The following is a 19,532-nucleotide window of genomic DNA, read 5'->3' as shown; positions in this document are numbered from 1 at the left end:
ATTTTTCAGTAATTTCTGTTCCATGCTTGCTGAGTTTTTCAATAATTTTGGATTCCATGTTTGCAGAATAAACATATTTATTGGTTTAACCATAAGGTATGAGACGGATTTTTTGATGCTGTGGGATTGTTGGGATACAAAATTTAAAATCATTTAAAAATATACATACTTTAAAATTTTCTTTTGGATTCGATTTCAAATTCTTCAAGTTTTTTATTAATAATAATACATCCCAAACCTAATATTTTGTCAATATTAAAATTTTTCTTCGAGGATGACGTAAAGATCTACGGAAGTGGAATTAGGTCATGTTAAATTGAAAAATCTCGAACTACAACTTTTATTGAGCATGTCATATAGTTATTTTTAATAATTTGCGATTTATTTTAATTTTTCCCAAATTTAACCTTCTTTCTGTCTAAGACTATTGCTATAAAATTAGTTGATTTTTAACATATCCACACAAAAAGAAAGCTAGTGATGTTAATGAATCCACCTCTACCGATCCATTTTTGCGGGTAACGATGAATAATGAAGTTGAGTGCAAAAAGCTTAAATATCTAGGCACGAAAAGTGGTGAGCGAAAAAACAATATGTTTCAATAACTTTAAAGTGTTTTGTTCGACACCACGCATTAAGTGACAAATGATTTTGTTTTTGCACCCGTACAATGAATAACCCTCAAAATGAATAATAATGGGTCATGCATTACTGAGAAATGTAGCTTCATCGGAAATAGTATATTATACAATAAGTGCGGTAAACGGCATTTGACTCGGGAGTTTATTTGGCACGAGCGGGGCGAGTGCTTAATAAACGAGTGAGTTAAAAAGTTTACCGAACGTGTTGCATACTATACTTTTCCTACGGCCGTTAGTTTTTGGGTACATTTTCGCAAAACAACACGAATACATTCACTGACATGACTGTCAGAATTGACAAACGTCAAAATTCAAAGCGTGGGAAATATCTCCGAAAACATCCGATTGCTTCCAAATGCGTGCGGTAAAATCCTGGAAATGTCCGAAGTGGCTCGGATCAGTGGGAAACGAAACTGACGTGGCAAAGTCACTCTTCCCCCCCCCCCACCCCTGGATCGGTGTGTAATTAGGTATTTTACACACGGGAGTCGAAAAACATTATTGTGATTTATAACGGTGCAGAATTTTACCGTTTACCGTTACCATATGGAAGGGATGATATAGTTTTCTGGTGTATGTATCATATAAGGGGGCTACTTGCCGGCTACTGATCTGATCTATCTATCTATCTAGAAGAAACATTTCCCATTCTTTTTCCTCATTTCCTCATTTCATTTTCAATAGTATCACTAGTATCACAACGTTCCATTAAACAATGAAACTAATGTCTAGTTGGTATATGTCTATTAGGGTACTTCGCCTTGTAAAGTTTTATTTTATCCTTGCGATCGGGCTCACGTGATTCGGCTTCGTCTCACGGGAGATTCGCAGCAAGATAGGCGTACCCCAAGGTAGTGTTCTAGGGCCCCTACTATTCGTGTTGACATTGACCAAATTGTGGAGAATTCTTTTGTGAGTCTTTTCGCGGATGACACACTTCTATCAGTATCCGGAAAGAATTTCAATCAACTTGCTGAAACAATAAATTTCGAACTCAGCCTTTTGCACAACTGGCTTTGCATCAATAAATTAAAATTAAACGTAACTAAGACTAAATACATGATATTTGGTATATAATACAACTGCAAATTATTCCTGGAAAGTAATTATCCAATTTATATTGATAATCAGCCAGTGGAACATACTAATCAAAGGAAATATCTAGGCGTAATGCTTGATTCGCATCTTTCCAAGCATGTTGATTTTATATGTGCAAAAATTGGCAAGAAGATAGCTTTTCTCAGAAGAGTCTCTCAAAATCTTAGCCATTGGACTCGACTTCTTATATTCAATAGTATAGTATACCCACGTTTTACTTATTGCGATTCACTTCTAATATCTTGTAACAAGTCAGACGTACAAAAACTTCAAATCTTGCAAAAGAAAGCAATGTGAACTATTTTATCTTGTTCCCAATACACTCCTGTGCCTGTTATGCTTGAATCGCTTAACTGGCTCTCTATGTCCGAGACCATTGAAATATCCAACATTGTATTGACCTTCAAGATTCAACAGCAATTGCTCCCCCCATACTTATAGGAATATTTAATTCCAAGGTGCATGAAACATGCTTATATATGTTTAGTAGCTTATTCTGCAAATAATAAAATACTTTCATTTTTTTTAACCCTTCAATTCATGTCGCAATTTTTCCCTCACGTAGGTGTCCCGACGTCACGCGTCGCGCGTCAAACCATTTTTCTAATAAAATTTGCGGGTCGCCTTGAAACCACTCTAACGACAATTACCTCGCGTCACCGAACGAATTCGCAAATAAGAAAATGTCATTAAATATAACCGCCTATTTACAAATATGGTAAATGCACCGCCGCGCCGTCAGTAATAACATGTACTTTTATGGAGATTCTAAAATCGGACGACGCGTAATGGCGACGGACAATAGGTTAATCTTGTCGATACGTTCCCGATGTCAACGGCTGAGACGTACTCAACAAAGCGAAATAATCATTTGTCGTCCCATATTTTCGTGCTCGAACTAATAAGCTCGAAAGTCCGTTACGTTTTTAGGCCAATAAACGAGATGACCCGCAAATCCATAGACTACGTAATAAAAATGTCTTGCATTCAACTGTGGTGGCTTTTAGTTGCTGAAAATCCATTTATCAAAATAAATAAGAACTAAAAGTTCAGATTTTGACGAAATTATATAAGGTTGTTCGGAAAGTCATTTCGTTTTTTCCCGTCAGAGGACTTAATTACGTTTTTTCGAAACCAACTTCACACTTAAGCCGCATAACCATTATATGTCTTGAGAGCTGATATTGCAAGGCTTGTGTATGAAAAAGTTCTATTAATTCTACGCAGTAGTTTTTGGTTGGTGCCCTTTTAAATATGGAGAGCAATAAGCAGCATTTTCGTCATATTTTACTTTTTTACTTCAGAAAAGGTAAAAATGCTGTCCAAGCGAGAAAAAAATTGACGGATGTGTATGGAGAAGCCGTGTTAACAGTACACCAGTGCCAGAACTGGTTTGCAAAATTTCGATCCGGCAATTTTGATGTCGAAGATGTACCACGGTCTGGAAGGCCGGTCGAAGCTGACAAAGATGCGATAAAGGCATTAGTTGATGCAAATCGGCGAATAACCACACGAGAGATCGGTGAGAGATTAAATTTGTCGAATTCGACTGTTTATGGCCATTTGAAAGGCATGGGCTTAACCTCGAAGCTCGATGTGTGGGTGCCCCATGTCCTTACAGAGCGAAATTTATGTCGTCGCGTTGGCGTGTGTGATTCGCTCCTCAAACGTCAAGAAAATGATCCATTTTTGAAGCGGATTATTACTGGGGACGAAAAATGGGTTGTATACAACAATGTTAAACGCAAGAGGTCATGGAGCGGAAAAGATGAACCGGCTCAAAGCGTGTCAAAAGCCAACATTCACCAAAAAAAGGTGATGCTCTCCGTTTGGTGGGATGTCAAAGGAATCGTTTTTTTTTTGAGCTTTTGAGAAGTCTATTGTCATCAACTGGACAAATTGAATGATTCACTTAAAGAGAAGAGGCCCGAATTAATCAACAGGAAGGGTGTAGTGTTCCACCAGGATAATGCGAGACCTCACACAAGTTTGGTCACTCGTCAAAAACTTTTACAGCTTGAATGGGACGTACTGCAACATCCACCATATTCTCCAGATCTGGCGCCTTCCGACTACTATTTGTTCCGGTCCCTGCAAAATTTTTTGGATGGCAAAACCTTTACCTCAAATGAAGATGTCAAAAACCACCTGAACCAGTTTTTTGCCAGCAAGGACCAAAACTTTTATGAGAGGGGAATTATGTTACTGCCAGAAAGATGGCAAAAGGTGTTGGACCAGAATGGCCAATATATAATTTAATAAAATATTTATTCATTATACGAAAACTGTCTTTCATGTTCCCCAAAAAAAACGAAATGACTTTCCGAACAACCCAATATATTTTTACATGACAATTGTTTGGACAACACCGTGTCTTTATCAAATGTAATATTTACAAACTACCTGCTACTATATATACCCAAAAATGACCATAAAACCTTAATTAGTGTTGTGAGAATTTATGTTCAATAAACGAGAGATATTAAATCAAATGATCGTTAAGCAATACATTTGAATGTCTCATTTTGTTAATCTCCATGGCTTCCAAGAAATTTAATTTGCTACTTTTTGTGGCTGTATGTAAAATATCAAAATTGTCGTCAAAAATGTGTTTTTCTGTGTTTAAGTGTGTAGCATAATTAGAATCTAGACTATTGTTTCTAAACGCTCTTTTATTTTCGTTAATGCGTTTCTGTTTGTCCAATTTCAATTTTAGGACAAGATCCGCATTTCAACCTGTAGACACTTGATTTTGGGGATTTTGGACATTTCGTTTTATTGTTTTTTATATATTTTCCTATTGTGTTTTTAGTTCTGAAAGCTATTTTTAAACCACATTTTGACAAATGTTTTGAAACTTTTTTACTAGGTTCTCCTATGTATGTAATTGTTTTAAATTGTTCGTGTTCTGTATTACGTTTCGGATAAATTGAATTTACTCTTGTCTGGATTTGTTTATAATTTATAATTTTATCTATAATTGACGGATTGTAGCCATTGTTCATTGCTATTTGTTTAACGTCAGAAAGCCGCCATTAACTGGGATTTCTTTATAACTATTCACTTTAAAGGAAGGGGTGATGCGACAAGTCTGTGTAATTCCATAACGTGAATCATTACATCAGAAATTTAAAGAAAATGGACAATTTACTGGCCTTCGTGAGACACTAATGATTATAATATATTTTATTGTCCAACAGTTCACAGTTACAAGACAATATATAATAAAACATTCACAATTCACAATAGAGATATCGAATACAAAGTAATCGCTTCAATGCGAAATATATACAAGGAAGAGAAGGGAGGAAAAAAAGAGGGGGGAAGGAGGTATTCAGGTTATGGTCCGTCGTCATAGAAGATAGATTTTGGTAGATTAGTGGGTGTTTAAAAGGTCCATCAATGTGTCGGTTTTGCGTAATGTGTGTATGTATGTGTCATGTATGTAGGGTTTATTTGATTTTTCATGGATTGTGCGTATATATGCGTATATATCCTTGATTAGTGGCATGTATGAGAATTTTATTTTGTATTCATTGTAAGCGGGTGTACTGTTTGTTTGAAATTTTGCAGAATACGGGGAGCCGAAAGTAAGTATTAGACGCAGGATAGTTTTGAAAATAGAAATTTCTGGCGATGTTTTTTGGATTCTGAAGGTGAAATGCTCTATAAAAGAGAGTCAGGGTTCGAGGAGGATACCAAGGTAGTTAGTTTTGCAGCTGGTCATTGGCATGTTGGCAACTACGGCTTGTCTGTGGTAGTTGCCTGATGACTGCTTCTTGAAGTTAGGTTTACATGTTAACTTGTGGTTGTGGCGCTGGGATTAGGGTTGATTCTCGTGGAGTTGATTTTTGCATCCCCAGAAACCTCTTTGCTCTCTTTACTCTCTTTAAACAATATATACTTGAACAGGCTTTAAAAATAATAAATAAAAAATACAACGGCACGCGGTGTTCCCAAGCGGTCACCCATCCAAGTACTAACCGCGCCCGACGCTGCTTAACTTCAGAGATCGGACGGGATCTCATTCATTCATTTCAGTCTATATTTATTTACAGTTTACTACATCGTCAAAGCCATATTTACATTATATACAATAAACATATACAACATAATATCGTAAATAAACTATAGATTGTCGTCAACGACGCTGGCGTGACACCCGCGTCGTCCGGCCGTGTTCGGGCGAGTGTTGGGCCCCTTTGGTCCGGCTTGAAATCTTTTGGTTGACAGCGCACTCCGGGTCCATGGCGCGTTTTGGTTACTCGTATCGAAATTCCAATTAATGCTACAACATAATATCAACGATAGCAATGCGGGGAGGGTGTTTTTATTCAATTGAAAGGAAACTAGTCTTAGTAAAAACCTTTTTTAGAAGAATTGATAGTTTTATTACATTCCAAAAATCGTCGAAGATGTTTGCGTATGTACTTAAGTAAGTTGGTGGGGATGGTACAGCGCGAAACATGCATTTTCGTTTGGGCGTGCCGAAGTGAAAGGAACAAAAATCTTAGTTTTTTGTGGTTTCGCGCTATGTATGTTTTTAAGGCTGTTTGTTTGCCTATTGGCTTGAAGTAATTGAGGCGGGATTTGCGTTCGTTATATGTCTTCGTTGAACAATGGAAGATGTTGATAAAGAAGTTTGTGTTGGTTTAGTCCGTCTATGTGTCGTCTATTTGTAATGTCTGTCGTGAGAGGCGATTGATGAATTTGAACTCGGAAGAATTTATCAGATATTGTGTTGATATAATCACGTAAGTGAGGGACTTGGGAGATCTCGTGAAGTGTTCGGATTCGAATACAACGTCCCTTATTTGTGGCATGTCTTAGAATCTTATTTTGAAAACGTTGGAGTTTGGTGAAATGAGATTGAGCTGCTCCTCCAAATATGGGAGCACCGTACAAAAGGATGGGTCTTAGGATTGTCTTAAAAATAAGAATTTTATTTGGGATTGAGAGGGCAGATCCCCGACAGAGGGTACAATTTATGTATGGCTGCACTTGTTTGCTGGATGCGACGATTGATATGGGGACCGAATTTGAGTGGTTGATGGTTCGATGATGGTATTGTGGATATTGAGTTTTTGTATTATGCGATTATCGTTATTGAAAAAGAATTTGCGGGTAAGAATGATTTGTTCAGTTTTGCTGGGGTTCAATTTTAATTTCCATTTTTGGAAAAAGGGAAGGAGGGAACGTAGATGAAAAAGGATCTGTCTGTTAGCGATCTCGGCCCTATGGGAGTGGGCGCAAATAATGGTATCGTCGGCATATTGGAGGATTTGCGTCATTGGGTGCGTTGGAATATCAGCTATATACAATGTATATAGCCGTGGGGCAAGCACTGTGCCCTGCGGAACTCCGGCGTTTATTACGCCGGGTACAGAAAGGGTGTTATTTACGCGTACTTGAAAGTACGGCCCTGTAGATAAGAGCCGATGAGTCGGGTAAGATTTGGGGGAAAGTTAAGGACGTGGCCCAGTTTGTACAAGATTTGACACAGAGATCTGAATTGTGGCAAATACCTTGGCATCCTCAAACACTAATTAAAAAAATCAGATCCCTAGTATATATTCTTAAGCAAATGTGACAAATTCTTTCAATAAAAGAAAATCTTTCTTTATGCTCTGCGTTTTTCTTTTACTATGCGGCATTCTCGGCTGTCGCGGTGCATACAAAAGTACTTTCACCTAGATGTCGAACTCGTCAACGTTATTTGGAATAAAGTCTGCCAGTAACATAGCTCGTTCAATTTTATTAGTAACACCTTCGACGGTTCTATAAAGTGCTTTTAAAAAACGGTTTAACTCCCTGAAATTGATTGCACCCTCCCCGCTTAACAGATTGAGCGTTTCTTGAAATTTCGAGATGCCATTGTAGTTGTTGGAGGGGCCTGCTCGTTTCGATTGATCCGCCGCCGGTGCGTGCTGCTGTGGATGACTAACATGGACGGGCGGTTTGGACGACTGTTGTGATATGCTTTGTTGAGCGTCTCTGGCGTTGGTACATCTCTCCCAGGCATTTTGCTTGGGGATCGGTGCTTCTTTGAATTCAGCTCTATTGTTGGATACCACTTCTTTCTTCTGGATTTCTTGGAGTTTCTTTTGGTAGATAGGACATTCGGTATTGCATGCCGTGTGGCTTCCTCCGCAGTTAGCACAGGTAGCGGGGGTGTCGGGTGTTTTTGTGCATTCCTTTGTGTGGTGTCCCTGCGCGCACTTTATACATTTGGGCGGCCTATAACAGTTGGATGTCGCGTGTCCCCAAGCCTGACATCGGCGGCACTGGATGATCTGTCTTTCGTTCTTTCTTCGCTCCCAGGATACTTTTGTGTGCGACATATACTTAACTTTATTTTCAAGTTCCTTTAGAGTAATGCTGGATGGACAAATGACGAGATAAAGTTGGGCCTTGCTGCGTGCTAGGTCCTTGCGCATTTTATATATATTTTTTACCTCAATTTCATATTCGTCCATAAGTTCTTCTTTGATTATATCGATATTTAAATCTAGCAGTCCCCTAAGAATAAACCCATGGGTTTTTTGGGTAGCCGCCGTATAAGTGTGGAAGGATAAGAATTCTTCTTTTTTGCGAATACTCGCTTCCTGATCATTTATTAAGACGTCCTTAAAGCGAAAGTATTCATCGTAGTCTTTGATGTAAATTAGTGTGGATTGATAAGCATAATTTAAACTAAATCCTTTCTTGACGTGTCTGCTGATATCTTTTACTAATCCATTATGGTCGGTGATAACTGACTGGATCACTATTGGCGGTGGATTTTTTGTCCTCTTTTGGGCGGGTCGTCCTCTTCTTTCTGTTGTTGTTTTTGCCTTTTTTGCGGTACGTGCGACATTAGTTTCGGTGTCGGTCTCTTCTTCACGATCTGATTGGTCGTTGCCGTTTCCTTCCACTTCCATATCGCCAGGTGCGGCCTCAAGCGACTGGTATGTATTTTTTGTTGATGTGGGCGGCGGCCAACGAGCTAACTTTGCAATGTTTGTTTTGCGGACATACCTTTTCGGACTTATGTACTCCGGATCAGTTTCCATTGAGGAGCCTGCTTGCGGAGAGTTTAGCGGCGGCTCTGGGGTCGCGCTCGGAGTTCTCGACTTGGGAGTATTTGACATTGTATCTTGGGTTACCGTTGCTTGCGCATGCGCAGTTCGATATTCGTCGGGCTTGTCGTCAAGCGGACTAGCTGAATTGTTCTCGCTGACGATCTCGTTTTTGTTTTTGTTTTTTAAGCACGATGTACTTACTTTTTGTGACTTTTGTTTTATCAGTCGCCACCTGTTCGTTAGATGGTGGTAGTGTGCAACGTCCGTTTTCCTTGTTGTATCTTTGTGGATTCTCAATATGTCTTCTATGTTTTCACTAACTTTCCTTTACTTTTGTTTCTTACTAGTTTTTGCGCGAGTTCTAGGCATTCGGGGCACTTGCGATGTTTCGAGGTTTCAGTTTTTGTCACAACACTGTTGCTCTCGTACGCGGATTTAAAATCCACACTGCTATTTACACTATGTACACTATTTGGGGATAGCACACTCTCCGATGGGCTAAAAAAGGCAGCGACGGCACTGGGGGAGCGTTTAGAGCCAGTCCTAATCGGACTTTTGTCAGGCTTAATCGCTTTATCTGAGCACATACACGCACAAGCGCATTTATACATCCGTACGCTAACGCTGCTCAGACAGGACTGGACGGGATCTGGTGTATCAGCGTGGTATGGCCGTTGCATATAAAATTTAATTTCTTTAAAGAACGTATACTAGAATTGGCAATAAAAATGATAAAAGAATACAACGGCACGCGGTATTCCCAAGCGGTCACCCATCCAAGTACTAACCGCGCCCGACGCTGCTTAACTTCAGAGATCGGACGGGATCTGGTGTATCAGCGTGGTATGGCCGTTGCATATAAAATTTAATTTCTTTAAAGAACGTATACTAGAATTGGCAATAAAAATGATAAAAGAATACAACGGCACGCGGTGTTCCCAAGCGGTCACCCATCCAAGTACTAACCGCGCCCGACGCTGCTTAACTTCAGAGATCGGACGGGATCTGGTGTATCAGCGTGGTATGGCCGTTGCATGGAAAATTTAATTTCTTTAAAGGACCTATACTAGAATTGGCAATAAAAATGATAAAAGAATACAACGGCACGCGGTGTTCCCAAGCGGTCACCCATCCAAGTACTAACCGCGCCCGACGCTGCTTAACTTCAAAGATCGGACGGGATCTGGTGTATCAGCGTGGTATGGTCGTTGCATGTAAAATTTAATTTCTTTAAAGGACGTATACTAGAATTGGCAATAAAAATGATAAAAGAATACAACGGCACGCGGTGTTCCCAAGCGGTCACCCATCCAAGTACTAACCGCGCCCGACGCTGCTTAACTTCAGAGATCGGACGGGATCTGGTGTATCAGCGTGGTATGGCCGTTGCATGTAAAATTTAATTTCTTTAAAGAACGTATACTAGAATTGGCTATAAAAATGATAAAATTACAACGGCACGCGGTGTTCCCAAGCGGTCACCCATCCAAGTACTAACCGCGCCCGACGCTGCTTAACTTCAGAGATCGGACGGGATCTGGTGTATCAGCGTGGTATGGCCGTTGCATATAAAATTTAATTTCTTTAAAGAACGTATACTAGAATTGGCAATAAAAATGATAAAAGAATACAACGGCACGCGGTATTCCCAAGCGGTCACCCATCCAAGTACTAACCGCGCCCGACGCTGCTTAACTTCAGAGATCGGACGGGATCTGGTGTATCAGCGTGGTATGGCCGTTGCATGTAAAATTTAATTTCTTTAAAGAACGTATACTAGAATTGGCAATAAAAATGATAAAAACAACGGCACGCGGTGTTCCCAAGCGGTCACCCATCCAAGTACTAACCGCGCCCGACGCTGCTTAACTTCAAAGATCGGACGGGATCTGGTGTATCAGCGTGGTATGACCGTTGCATGTAAAATGTAATTTCTTTAAAGGACGTATACTAGAATAGGCAATAAAAATGAAAATTACAACGGCACGCGGTGTTCCCAAGCGGTCACCCAACCAAGTACTAACCGCGCCCGACGCTGCTTAACTTCAGAGATCGGACGGGATCTGGTGTATCAGCGTGGTATGGCCGTTGCATGTAAAATTTAATTTCTTTAAAGGACGTATACTAGAATTGGCAATAAAAATGATAAAGGAATACAACTGCACGCGGTGTTCCCAAGCGGTCACCCATCCAAGTACTAACCGCGCCCGACGCAGCTTAACTTCAGAGATCGGACGGGATCTGGTGTATCAGCGTGGTATGGCCGTTGCATGTAAAATTTAATTTCTTTAAAGGACGTATACTAGAATTGGCAATAAACATGATAAAAGAATACAACGGCATGCGGTGTTCCCAAGCGGTCACCCATCCAAGTACTAACCGCGCCCGACGCTGCTTAACTTCAGAGATCGGACGGGATCTGGTGTATCAGCGTGGTATGGCCGTTGCATGTAAAATTTAATTTCTTTAAAGGACGTATACTAGAACGGCACGCGGTGTTCCCAAGCGGTCACCCATCCAAGTACTAACCGCGCCCGACGCTGCTTAACTTCAGAGATCCGACGGGATCTGGTGTATCAGCGTGGTATGGCCGTTGCATATAAAATTTAATTTCTTTAAAGAACGTATACTAGAATTGGCAATAAAAATGATAAAAGAATACAACGGCACGCGGTATTCCCAAGCGGTCACCCATCCAAGTACTAACCGCGCCCGACGCTGCTTAACTTCAGAGATCGGACGGGATCTGGTGTATCAGCGTGGTATGGCCGTTGCATGTAAAATTTAATTTCTTTAAAGAACGTATACTAGAATTGGCAATAAAAATGATAAAAGAATACAACGGCACACGGTGTTCCCAAGCGGTCACCCATCCAAGTACTAACCGCGCCCGACGCTGCTTAACTTCAGAGATCGGACGGGATCTGGTGTATCAGCGTGGTATGGCCGTTGCATATAAAATTTAATTTCTTTAAAGGACGTATACTAGAATAGGCAATAAAAATGAAAATTACAACGGCACGCGGTGTTCCCAAGCGGTCACCCATCCAAGTACTAACCGCGCCCGACGCTGCTTAACTTCAGAGATCGGACGGGATCTGGTGTATCAGCGTGGTATGGCCGTTGCATGTAAAATTTAATTTCTTTAAAGGACGTATACTAGAACGGCACGCGGTGTTCCCAAGCGGTCACCCATCCAAGTACTAACCGCGCCCGACGCTGCTTAACTTCAGAGATCCGACGGGATCTGGTGTATCAGCGTGGTATGGCCGTTGCATATAAAATTTAATTTCTTTAAAGAACGTATACTAGAATTGGCAATAAAAATGATAAAAGAATACAACGGCACGCGGTATTCCCAAGCGGTCACCCATCCAAGTACTAACCGCGCCCGACGCTGCTTAACTTCAGAGATCGGACGGGATCTGGTGTATCAGCGTGGTATGGCCGTTGCATGTAAAATTTAATTTCTTTAAAGAACGTATACTAGAATTGGCAATAAAAATGATAAAAGAATACAACGGCACACGGTGTTCCCAAGCGGTCACCCATCCAAGTACTAACCGCGCCCGACGCTGCTTAACTTCAGAGATCGGACGGGATCTGGTGTATCAGCGTGGTATGGCCGTTGCATATAAAATTTAATTTCTTTAAAGGACGTATACTAGAATAGGCAATAAAAATGAAAATTACAACGGCACGCGGTGTTCCCAAGCGGTCACCCATCCAAGTACTAACCGCGCCCGACGCTGCTTAACTTCAGCGATCGGACGGGATCTGGTGTATCAGCGTGGTATGGCCGTTGCATGTAAAATTTACTTTATTTAAAGAATATGCATTAGAACTGGCGATAAAAAAGAAATAAAAAATACAGCGGCACGCGGTGTTCCCAAGCGGTCAGCCGTCCAAGTACTAACCGCGCCCGACGCTGCTTAACTTCAAAGATCGGATGGGATCTCATTTCATTCGTTCATTTCAAACAGTATTTATTTACAGTATACTACGCCGTCAAAGCCATATTTACATTATATACAATAAACATATACAACATAATATCGTAAATGAACTATAGATTGTCGTCAACGACGCTGGCGTGACAGCAAAGGCAGCAAAGGAGAAGATTTTTTAGGACTTACAGAAAAACATATGTATATATATATATATATATATATATATATATATATATATATATATACACTCAGTAAAACGATCTGTCTACGAAATCGCCGTAAGGCTGTTCACAATATTTATAAAAAGGTTTGGTGAGTATCTAATCCACTATGCTAAGAACTGTGAATTCAAACCTACAGCGTATAGGATAAAAATTAGGTCCGCCCTAGGGTCACGTAGACCCTTCCATATTATAAATTAAAACAATGACTTATTTGTGGGTTAGGTCTATTTTTTTCAGCCACAGCGTTGCCATTTCTGTTTTTACAGGATTGTCCTGCATTTTTGCGTGGTCTTTGCTCATCACTTAATCTTCCCATTCCTTGTTTTCGACGTTCAAAATTTATTTTGAATAGCTCTTTACAACATTTGACAGCGTCCTTACAGGAAAGGATTAAAAAACAATATAAACGCACAACACGTATTACGGCACTTGACCCCTTGGTTGTAAAAATAACAGATCACTTACAGAAAGCGCCACCTATCTGCGTAATTTGTATTTGTATATAAAAATCTAATTTAAAAAAAATGGCACTTAGCCCCTTTGTTACTTCTACTCCTCAATTCTGATTTCATTGCGAGTTCTCTGATAGTGTCGATATCCTGTAGCGTCATTATGAATCACCGAGTACAATTATAGTTTGACCACCCTTAATTCAACGCTTCGCCAAGAGTCTACCTCCCCGTTATCACTTAGCTTTTTTTTTACTTTCTTTTGTTAGCCCGTCGAAGTGCCAACAATTTCTCCTAACAAAATTAAGAATTTATGATGCCAATGTCTAACATTTAACGCAGAGGCGTTCCAGCATGCATCGTCGCTAATACGTTACTGATCCCGATGAATTTTTAATTACAAATTTTGCGGCGAAGTCAGAACGACATAATCTCGGGTTTTTAGTGTTTAACACTTGTAAAACCCTGAACGGACCAGTTGTTTTAGTAGTTGTAAAACAGATGTTTTGGCGAGCGATTCTCGATCTCGTCGGGCCCGCGTGTGCGCGAACGCGCGTGTGTGTGCATTGTTTTCTAAACATCGGAACGGGGGCCCGGGTTTTATTTTTAAACGGCGCGGTAAATTGGGCGCCTAAGTATAGCACTCGCGCCTCTGTGGCTGCTTTCCATATTTTCGGACTCCCAACGTAGTCGGGTGGTAAACGAAGACGAGCCTCGACCGTGCGTTTCCACGCAGGACCGGATTCGATATTTCAACACCACTTATTTATTTATTTTTCTACATTGTAGCTTTCATATTTCCGTAAGAGTTTATTTTATCGGAAAATTACGAAATTTATCAGAAACCATGATCTCAAAAGCCTTTTCAACTTTAAAAAATTCATCTGACTTAGATATTTTCAATATGAACAGCCCATTAATTAAAGAATGTTCTGACTTCTTAGTACCCCTTTTAACATTTTTATTTGACACCAGTTTAGCCTTCAGTTCTTTCCCAGATCAATTTAATTACGCAGAAATGATTCCACTGTTCAAAAAAGACGTTAAACATGAGCAAGATCACGTCAAGTGAACCCCCCCCCCCCCCCCATTTACCACTTGATCTAATCTAAATATATATATAGTATTTATAAGGGAAAACTGATCCCTGAAACGATTTTTTAAAATTTCGATTTTAACATCATTTTTTTAATGAGAATTTTAAGCACTTTTAATTAAAAAATGGATTAAAAGTCAACCGTACCATGGTCAACGACTTGAAATTATTTGTTTATTTTCGTATTTTTAACTAACTTTTAATTTAACAAATGAAAATTTAACTGATTTCTTGTTAAAAAAATCATGTTTTTTATCAGTCACATGCTTTACACATTTAAGTTTAAAATTTCGGTAGAAAATTTCACTGCTCGTCCTTAGTTTAAAAAAAATGAATTTATTTATGGCAGCGCGCCGGGCGCCCAGCGCTGTGGAAGGGCCGCGTTGCCTAGCGTCTCGAACTGCATTGAAGATTTTATCAGTGATAATTTAAAAAAATAATACAAAATATTATCATAAAACAAATTTTATTATTATTTATGTTATTTTACTATAATTGTTATTAATAAAATTTTATTTTTCTTAACAATATTAACAATCATAAAATACTGAATAGAACAAACAAGCTTAAATAATTAAATTGTAAATTTGTCGTCAGTTATTTTTATTTTTTTTTAAACTTATTTTTATGTTAAATAAATACTTTTTCATCCTCTGAAACGAGCCTGCATTCTAGTGAAAAATTTTCCAACTGTTTCTGATAATAAAATTGCCGAGTATTTTTTATTGTAGTTAAGCGTTCGAATCGTGGTAGGTATTTTTTTCAAAAAAACTTTGAAAAGGAAAGTGGGGATGTTGTGTGGTTGTTTTTATCACGTTGGAGACTAGCACGATAAGCTTGTCTTTTTACACTCCCTGCTAACCCATCACACGCTCCTTTGCCATGAGATGTAGCGAAAAAAAATCTAATCAGCATCAACACCAAAATCATTTTTATGATTTATGATGAGCGGTTTTTCTTTTGTTAACTAAAGATGGAGTGTTGACTAGTAAATATAAAAATAATAATTTACAAAATTACCTAGAAAAAATAAATATATAAATAAATATAGACTATAACAGTTTTAAAAAAGTTGATTATTTTTTTCTAAATTTACGCTGTTTGGTGAAAATAAAAAAAACTGATAGTATTCTTTATAACATTGTTATAAAAAATAAAAATTTTATTAATAATAATTATAATAAAATAACATAAATAATAATCAAATTTGTTTTATAGTAATATTTTGTATGTTTGTGTGGAACCCGGCGCGCTGTCATGAATAAATTCATTTTGTTCAAACTAATAACGAGCAGTGAAAGCATGTGACCGATAAAAACAACATGATTTTTTTACCAAGAAATCAGTTAAATATTAATTTGTTAACTTAAAAGTTAGTTAATAATAGGAAAAAAAAACAAATAATTTTGAATCGTTAATGTATTCTTAAAGTACAGATATTTGACAATGGATGCTGAAAATTTCATAAATTTATCTCTTACGGTTGATTTTTAATCCATTTTTTAATTAAAAGTGCCTAAAATTTTCATTATTAAAAAAAATGCTGTCAAAATCAAAAATTTAAAATCGTTTCGCGGATCAATTTTCCATCATAAGTACTTATAAAAAATATGTGTAGATTAAATTTTTATGATCAAGTGGTAAATGGGGGGTCCACTTGACGTGATCTTAATCATATGATGTAAACAATTACCGTCCTATTTTTGGCAAGATTTTTGTAAGTATACTGAGAGGGTTACTTTTAGACTACTTGCCAAAAAAATCATTTATTGCTAATGAGAAAATGAACTATAAAAGCGGTGCGTGTGATTGTCCATTGCTCTTTCTTTTTGATATATCAAAGGCCTTCGACGGTGTCAATCATAGTTGGTTATTGCAAAAATTATCTACTATCGGTTTGTCAGAGTCCATTATACCTATTTTCGAATGGTATTTAACTGATCGCCGTCGAAGAGTGAGCGTGGATGGTAGTACCTCTTCATTTTTACCCTGGCGTCACGGTGTCCCGCAAGGATCGGTTTTGGGTCCGCTCCCTTTCCTCCTTTATGTTTAAAGCTTTTGCACATTTTATTACTTTTACGCTATTTTCAGACGACACCACAATTACCTACGGAAGTTCCTCTCTAAACGAAGTGAAAAGTAGGAGTAATGTTGCTGAGGATAAGGCGCGATCTTGGTTTGCGGCAAATGACTTACTTTTAAACCGAAATAAAACGCAAAATCGTTTAGTTTCCTCGAATGTTAATATTACGAAACAGTAATAAAGCAATTTGAGCAAACACTCTTCTTAAACACCCACAAGTCTAAGTCGCTACATGGTCAGTATTATCAGTTAATTGACACTGGTTCACTAAGCACAGGGTTAACATTTTTATTTCTTAAACCGGCTGGGCTAAGGATGGTGTAATAAACACCCTTGCTTACAGAAAATATGTGCGTTTAACGTGGAGGACGATAATTGTAGATCATGCAAACAACGACCCGAGACGATAATGCATATAATATCGGCGTGTTCTCAGTATGCCCGAACGGAATACATAACTCGTCATAATGCAGCCCTTCGCTTGGAACCACAGCACAAATAGGTAGAATTCGATGTTAAATCAAGACAGTAAGAACACAGAAGTTTAGAAAAATATCTCTGAGATGGGCTTACATCTAGTCAACTCTATCCTGATACCGAAGGAGTTCTTGTTGCTATACAAGACCGAGTCATCGGAACAAGAAACTGTTGAGAAATAATGGATACCTTGGTCGCCCTAATAAATGGCCAAGATAATATAGCAGCATCTAGCTGTTAAAAATTGACTGCTGCTGATATGCCCCCACCCTTTTATTATAAATACCAACATTCTCCCCTGTTGGACGCCCTAACAGCGGTGCTCTGGGACTGCCCTATGACAACAGAAGAACGAAGAAAAATTTCTTTAACTCAACATCGCGAAAATGAAAGCAGAACAGACGAAAAAATATGAAAACATGTTTATCAGTTGTATCTGGTGATCACCATACAATTCGTAATCTCGGCGGAAGGTATACTCTCTGAGAGTTTCATCAGAAACCTGAATAGCAGTCTTACTGCAAACCTGCGATATAGTCCGGAAATTCATAAACTTTGTGGGAGAAACTGAACTTTTCGCACCAGTTGATTAGAACCTGATATTTCAAAATATCAGAGCAAAAAAAAATTGAATGATAACAATAACAATAATAATAATATGTTAACCTAATACGAACCCTGACATTTTCTTGCTTGTTATTTGATGTCAGGAACAAACAACATAAAGGTAATCTTCCTATGTGTTACTCTCGGACAGAAGTGATAAAATAATAATAACCCTTAAATAAGAATATTCTTTAGGATTATTATATTTGGTTAAAGGATTTCCTATAAAAAACGCAAACATGTATGTGTATATATTTACATATTTCAACCAAGGGCTTACAATAGCTTATCATTTTAAGGCAATGTTGTCAACTCCACTGGCATTAGTTTTAATTGAATTTAAAATATCTCTTATTTATGTAATTATTTTAAATATATTTTCCTGTATATACATGTACATTGTTAGTAGAAATTATAAGGTTAAAACAAATATTACGGTAATTTTTGTCGCCCTGTAGAAAACGAACGACGTAAATACCGAATCAAAAGTACATTTAATGAAAAAACCGGCTCGAATTCATCCACTTTGCAAGCGCCAAGCTTCTCTCTATCTCTCTCTCTCTCTCTCTCTCTCTCTCTTCAATCGTCCAGAGATTATGCACTTGTTGGGCGGAGAAGAACGTTCCAGTAAGTTAATCCGACCCAGACCATAATATTATTATAACAGACGGAGAAAGAAGCAAAACGGCAAATCGTTCCACGCCGCGCGCACAAGTTTGCATGTTTTAAAGGCGTCCATACACCGCCACTTCTGTCAATTACCGAGTTCAGTTGCTCGCTTAGTGCATTACGCAAATAGAACTCATGGAAAACGATCGATTAAACGCGGCAGGCCTAGGATTAATCAATTCCATATAATTACCACTCCTAAATGTGACTTAAGGAAGTTATATCATATTATTTAGGCACCAAGTTATTCACCAATAAAGATACAACAAGCGTTTGCAGAGATTTCGATTGCTTTGATTGAGGAAACGCCTAGAAGTTATTACATTAGCACATTTTAGTGCATTCTGAAAGATTGCTGTGAGAGCATTACAAGAATGGACACTCTAGAAAGAAGATTGTCGAATTTTTCAGAACGAGCTCTTTGAGACACAAACCGGTTAAAGTCACAAAAGTGCCCTCTTAAGAATCAAATGCAAAGTTCAGTTAATAACAATAACATTACAAACCAAAATATGAAGGGGGAAAAGAAAATGAATGACTGCGATGAGTTGCGTTCGGCATAGAAAAGAAAAGTAAACAATTTCAACATTTCCGATTGAAAAGCGTACCAAATTCGCCAATCTTATCATTGAGAAGGCAAAAGAAAAAATAAAGAGAAAAGAAAAGGTTCTAATTTATTTATTTAGTATGTCATATACTTTATATAGGTAAAAGCAAGAGAAGATGACGAATCAGATAACGAATATTGATCCAATAGTCTAACGGTCAGTGTCTTCTTTAAGGAATTATGTGAGATCGCAAGTAAATCCAAGCCTATACAGTGAGTTATTGGAGTTTCTAAAATGAATAATAAATAAAGGCATGATTCTAAACTGTGGAATTTATTTGTTGCCGCTGTCTCAGACGAGTCCATTTAAAATTCTATGTAAAAAAAGGATATCTTCTTCGATCTTCTACTCTTCGATCTTAAAGTGATAAGAGTTTATTATGCATTCTGGCGTCGTCTAAATCTTAATTGAAGTTTGACAGCTTTACTTTAGCCTTTATTTTTAATAAAGAGGTTTTATTGAAAGTGAAATTACTTACTTACTTGGCAACGTCATATCATCATCATCATCTTCTTCATTTTCCACCCTTTGAACGAAATGAGGTTGCAAATATTTTTAGTATAGTTGGTT

At 38.3% G+C, this 19,532-nt stretch overlaps 18 non-coding genes across 18 annotated transcripts; all 18 read right to left on the bottom strand.

Moving 5' to 3' along the window:
• Positions 1 to 9,539: 9,539 nt before the first annotated feature.
• Positions 9,540 to 9,657, bottom strand: LOC132702704 (5S ribosomal RNA). The gene has a single exon (XR_009618944.1). It is a non-coding gene; the product is annotated as a 5S ribosomal RNA (ribosomal RNA).
• Positions 9,658 to 9,717: 60 nt separating this feature from the next.
• On the bottom strand, positions 9,718 to 9,835 carry LOC132702669 (5S ribosomal RNA). The gene has a single exon (XR_009618913.1). It is a non-coding gene; the product is annotated as a 5S ribosomal RNA (ribosomal RNA).
• A 60-nt stretch (positions 9,836 to 9,895) lies between these two features.
• Positions 9,896 to 10,013, bottom strand: LOC132702692 (5S ribosomal RNA). The gene has a single exon (XR_009618933.1). It is a non-coding gene; the product is annotated as a 5S ribosomal RNA (ribosomal RNA).
• A 60-nt stretch (positions 10,014 to 10,073) lies between these two features.
• LOC132702709 (5S ribosomal RNA) lies at positions 10,074 to 10,191 on the bottom strand. Its single transcript, XR_009618948.1, has one exon. It is a non-coding gene; the product is annotated as a 5S ribosomal RNA (ribosomal RNA).
• A 58-nt stretch (positions 10,192 to 10,249) lies between these two features.
• On the bottom strand, positions 10,250 to 10,367 carry LOC132702677 (5S ribosomal RNA). The gene has a single exon (XR_009618919.1). It is a non-coding gene; the product is annotated as a 5S ribosomal RNA (ribosomal RNA).
• A 60-nt stretch (positions 10,368 to 10,427) lies between these two features.
• On the bottom strand, positions 10,428 to 10,545 carry LOC132702693 (5S ribosomal RNA). The gene has a single exon (XR_009618934.1). It is a non-coding gene; the product is annotated as a 5S ribosomal RNA (ribosomal RNA).
• Positions 10,546 to 10,601: 56 nt separating this feature from the next.
• LOC132702691 (5S ribosomal RNA) lies at positions 10,602 to 10,719 on the bottom strand. The gene has a single exon (XR_009618932.1). It is a non-coding gene; the product is annotated as a 5S ribosomal RNA (ribosomal RNA).
• A 56-nt stretch (positions 10,720 to 10,775) lies between these two features.
• LOC132702683 (5S ribosomal RNA) lies at positions 10,776 to 10,893 on the bottom strand. The gene has a single exon (XR_009618925.1). It is a non-coding gene; the product is annotated as a 5S ribosomal RNA (ribosomal RNA).
• Positions 10,894 to 10,953: 60 nt separating this feature from the next.
• On the bottom strand, positions 10,954 to 11,071 carry LOC132702695 (5S ribosomal RNA). Its single transcript, XR_009618936.1, has one exon. It is a non-coding gene; the product is annotated as a 5S ribosomal RNA (ribosomal RNA).
• A 60-nt stretch (positions 11,072 to 11,131) lies between these two features.
• On the bottom strand, positions 11,132 to 11,249 carry LOC132702686 (5S ribosomal RNA). The gene has a single exon (XR_009618928.1). It is a non-coding gene; the product is annotated as a 5S ribosomal RNA (ribosomal RNA).
• Positions 11,250 to 11,280: 31 nt separating this feature from the next.
• LOC132702697 (5S ribosomal RNA) lies at positions 11,281 to 11,398 on the bottom strand. Its single transcript, XR_009618938.1, has one exon. It is a non-coding gene; the product is annotated as a 5S ribosomal RNA (ribosomal RNA).
• A 60-nt stretch (positions 11,399 to 11,458) lies between these two features.
• On the bottom strand, positions 11,459 to 11,576 carry LOC132702681 (5S ribosomal RNA). The gene has a single exon (XR_009618923.1). It is a non-coding gene; the product is annotated as a 5S ribosomal RNA (ribosomal RNA).
• Positions 11,577 to 11,636: 60 nt separating this feature from the next.
• LOC132702680 (5S ribosomal RNA) lies at positions 11,637 to 11,754 on the bottom strand. Its single transcript, XR_009618922.1, has one exon. It is a non-coding gene; the product is annotated as a 5S ribosomal RNA (ribosomal RNA).
• A 56-nt stretch (positions 11,755 to 11,810) lies between these two features.
• LOC132702676 (5S ribosomal RNA) lies at positions 11,811 to 11,928 on the bottom strand. The gene has a single exon (XR_009618918.1). It is a non-coding gene; the product is annotated as a 5S ribosomal RNA (ribosomal RNA).
• Positions 11,929 to 11,959: 31 nt separating this feature from the next.
• LOC132702696 (5S ribosomal RNA) lies at positions 11,960 to 12,077 on the bottom strand. Its single transcript, XR_009618937.1, has one exon. It is a non-coding gene; the product is annotated as a 5S ribosomal RNA (ribosomal RNA).
• A 60-nt stretch (positions 12,078 to 12,137) lies between these two features.
• LOC132702668 (5S ribosomal RNA) lies at positions 12,138 to 12,255 on the bottom strand. The gene has a single exon (XR_009618912.1). It is a non-coding gene; the product is annotated as a 5S ribosomal RNA (ribosomal RNA).
• Positions 12,256 to 12,315: 60 nt separating this feature from the next.
• Positions 12,316 to 12,433, bottom strand: LOC132702679 (5S ribosomal RNA). The gene has a single exon (XR_009618921.1). It is a non-coding gene; the product is annotated as a 5S ribosomal RNA (ribosomal RNA).
• Positions 12,434 to 12,489: 56 nt separating this feature from the next.
• LOC132702689 (5S ribosomal RNA) lies at positions 12,490 to 12,607 on the bottom strand. Its single transcript, XR_009618930.1, has one exon. It is a non-coding gene; the product is annotated as a 5S ribosomal RNA (ribosomal RNA).
• Between the last annotated feature and the right edge of the window lie 6,925 nt (positions 12,608 to 19,532).

The sequence above is a fragment of the Cylas formicarius genome, unplaced genomic scaffold, assembly GCF_029955315.1.
Source record: "Cylas formicarius isolate icCylForm1 unplaced genomic scaffold, icCylForm1.1 PGA_scaffold_5__7_contigs__length_24384050, whole genome shotgun sequence".
Classification (NCBI taxonomy): domain Eukaryota; kingdom Metazoa; phylum Arthropoda; class Insecta; order Coleoptera; family Brentidae; genus Cylas; species Cylas formicarius.
Note: the sequence above shows the minus strand (reverse complement) of the source record. Positions and strands in the feature narration are given on the sequence as shown.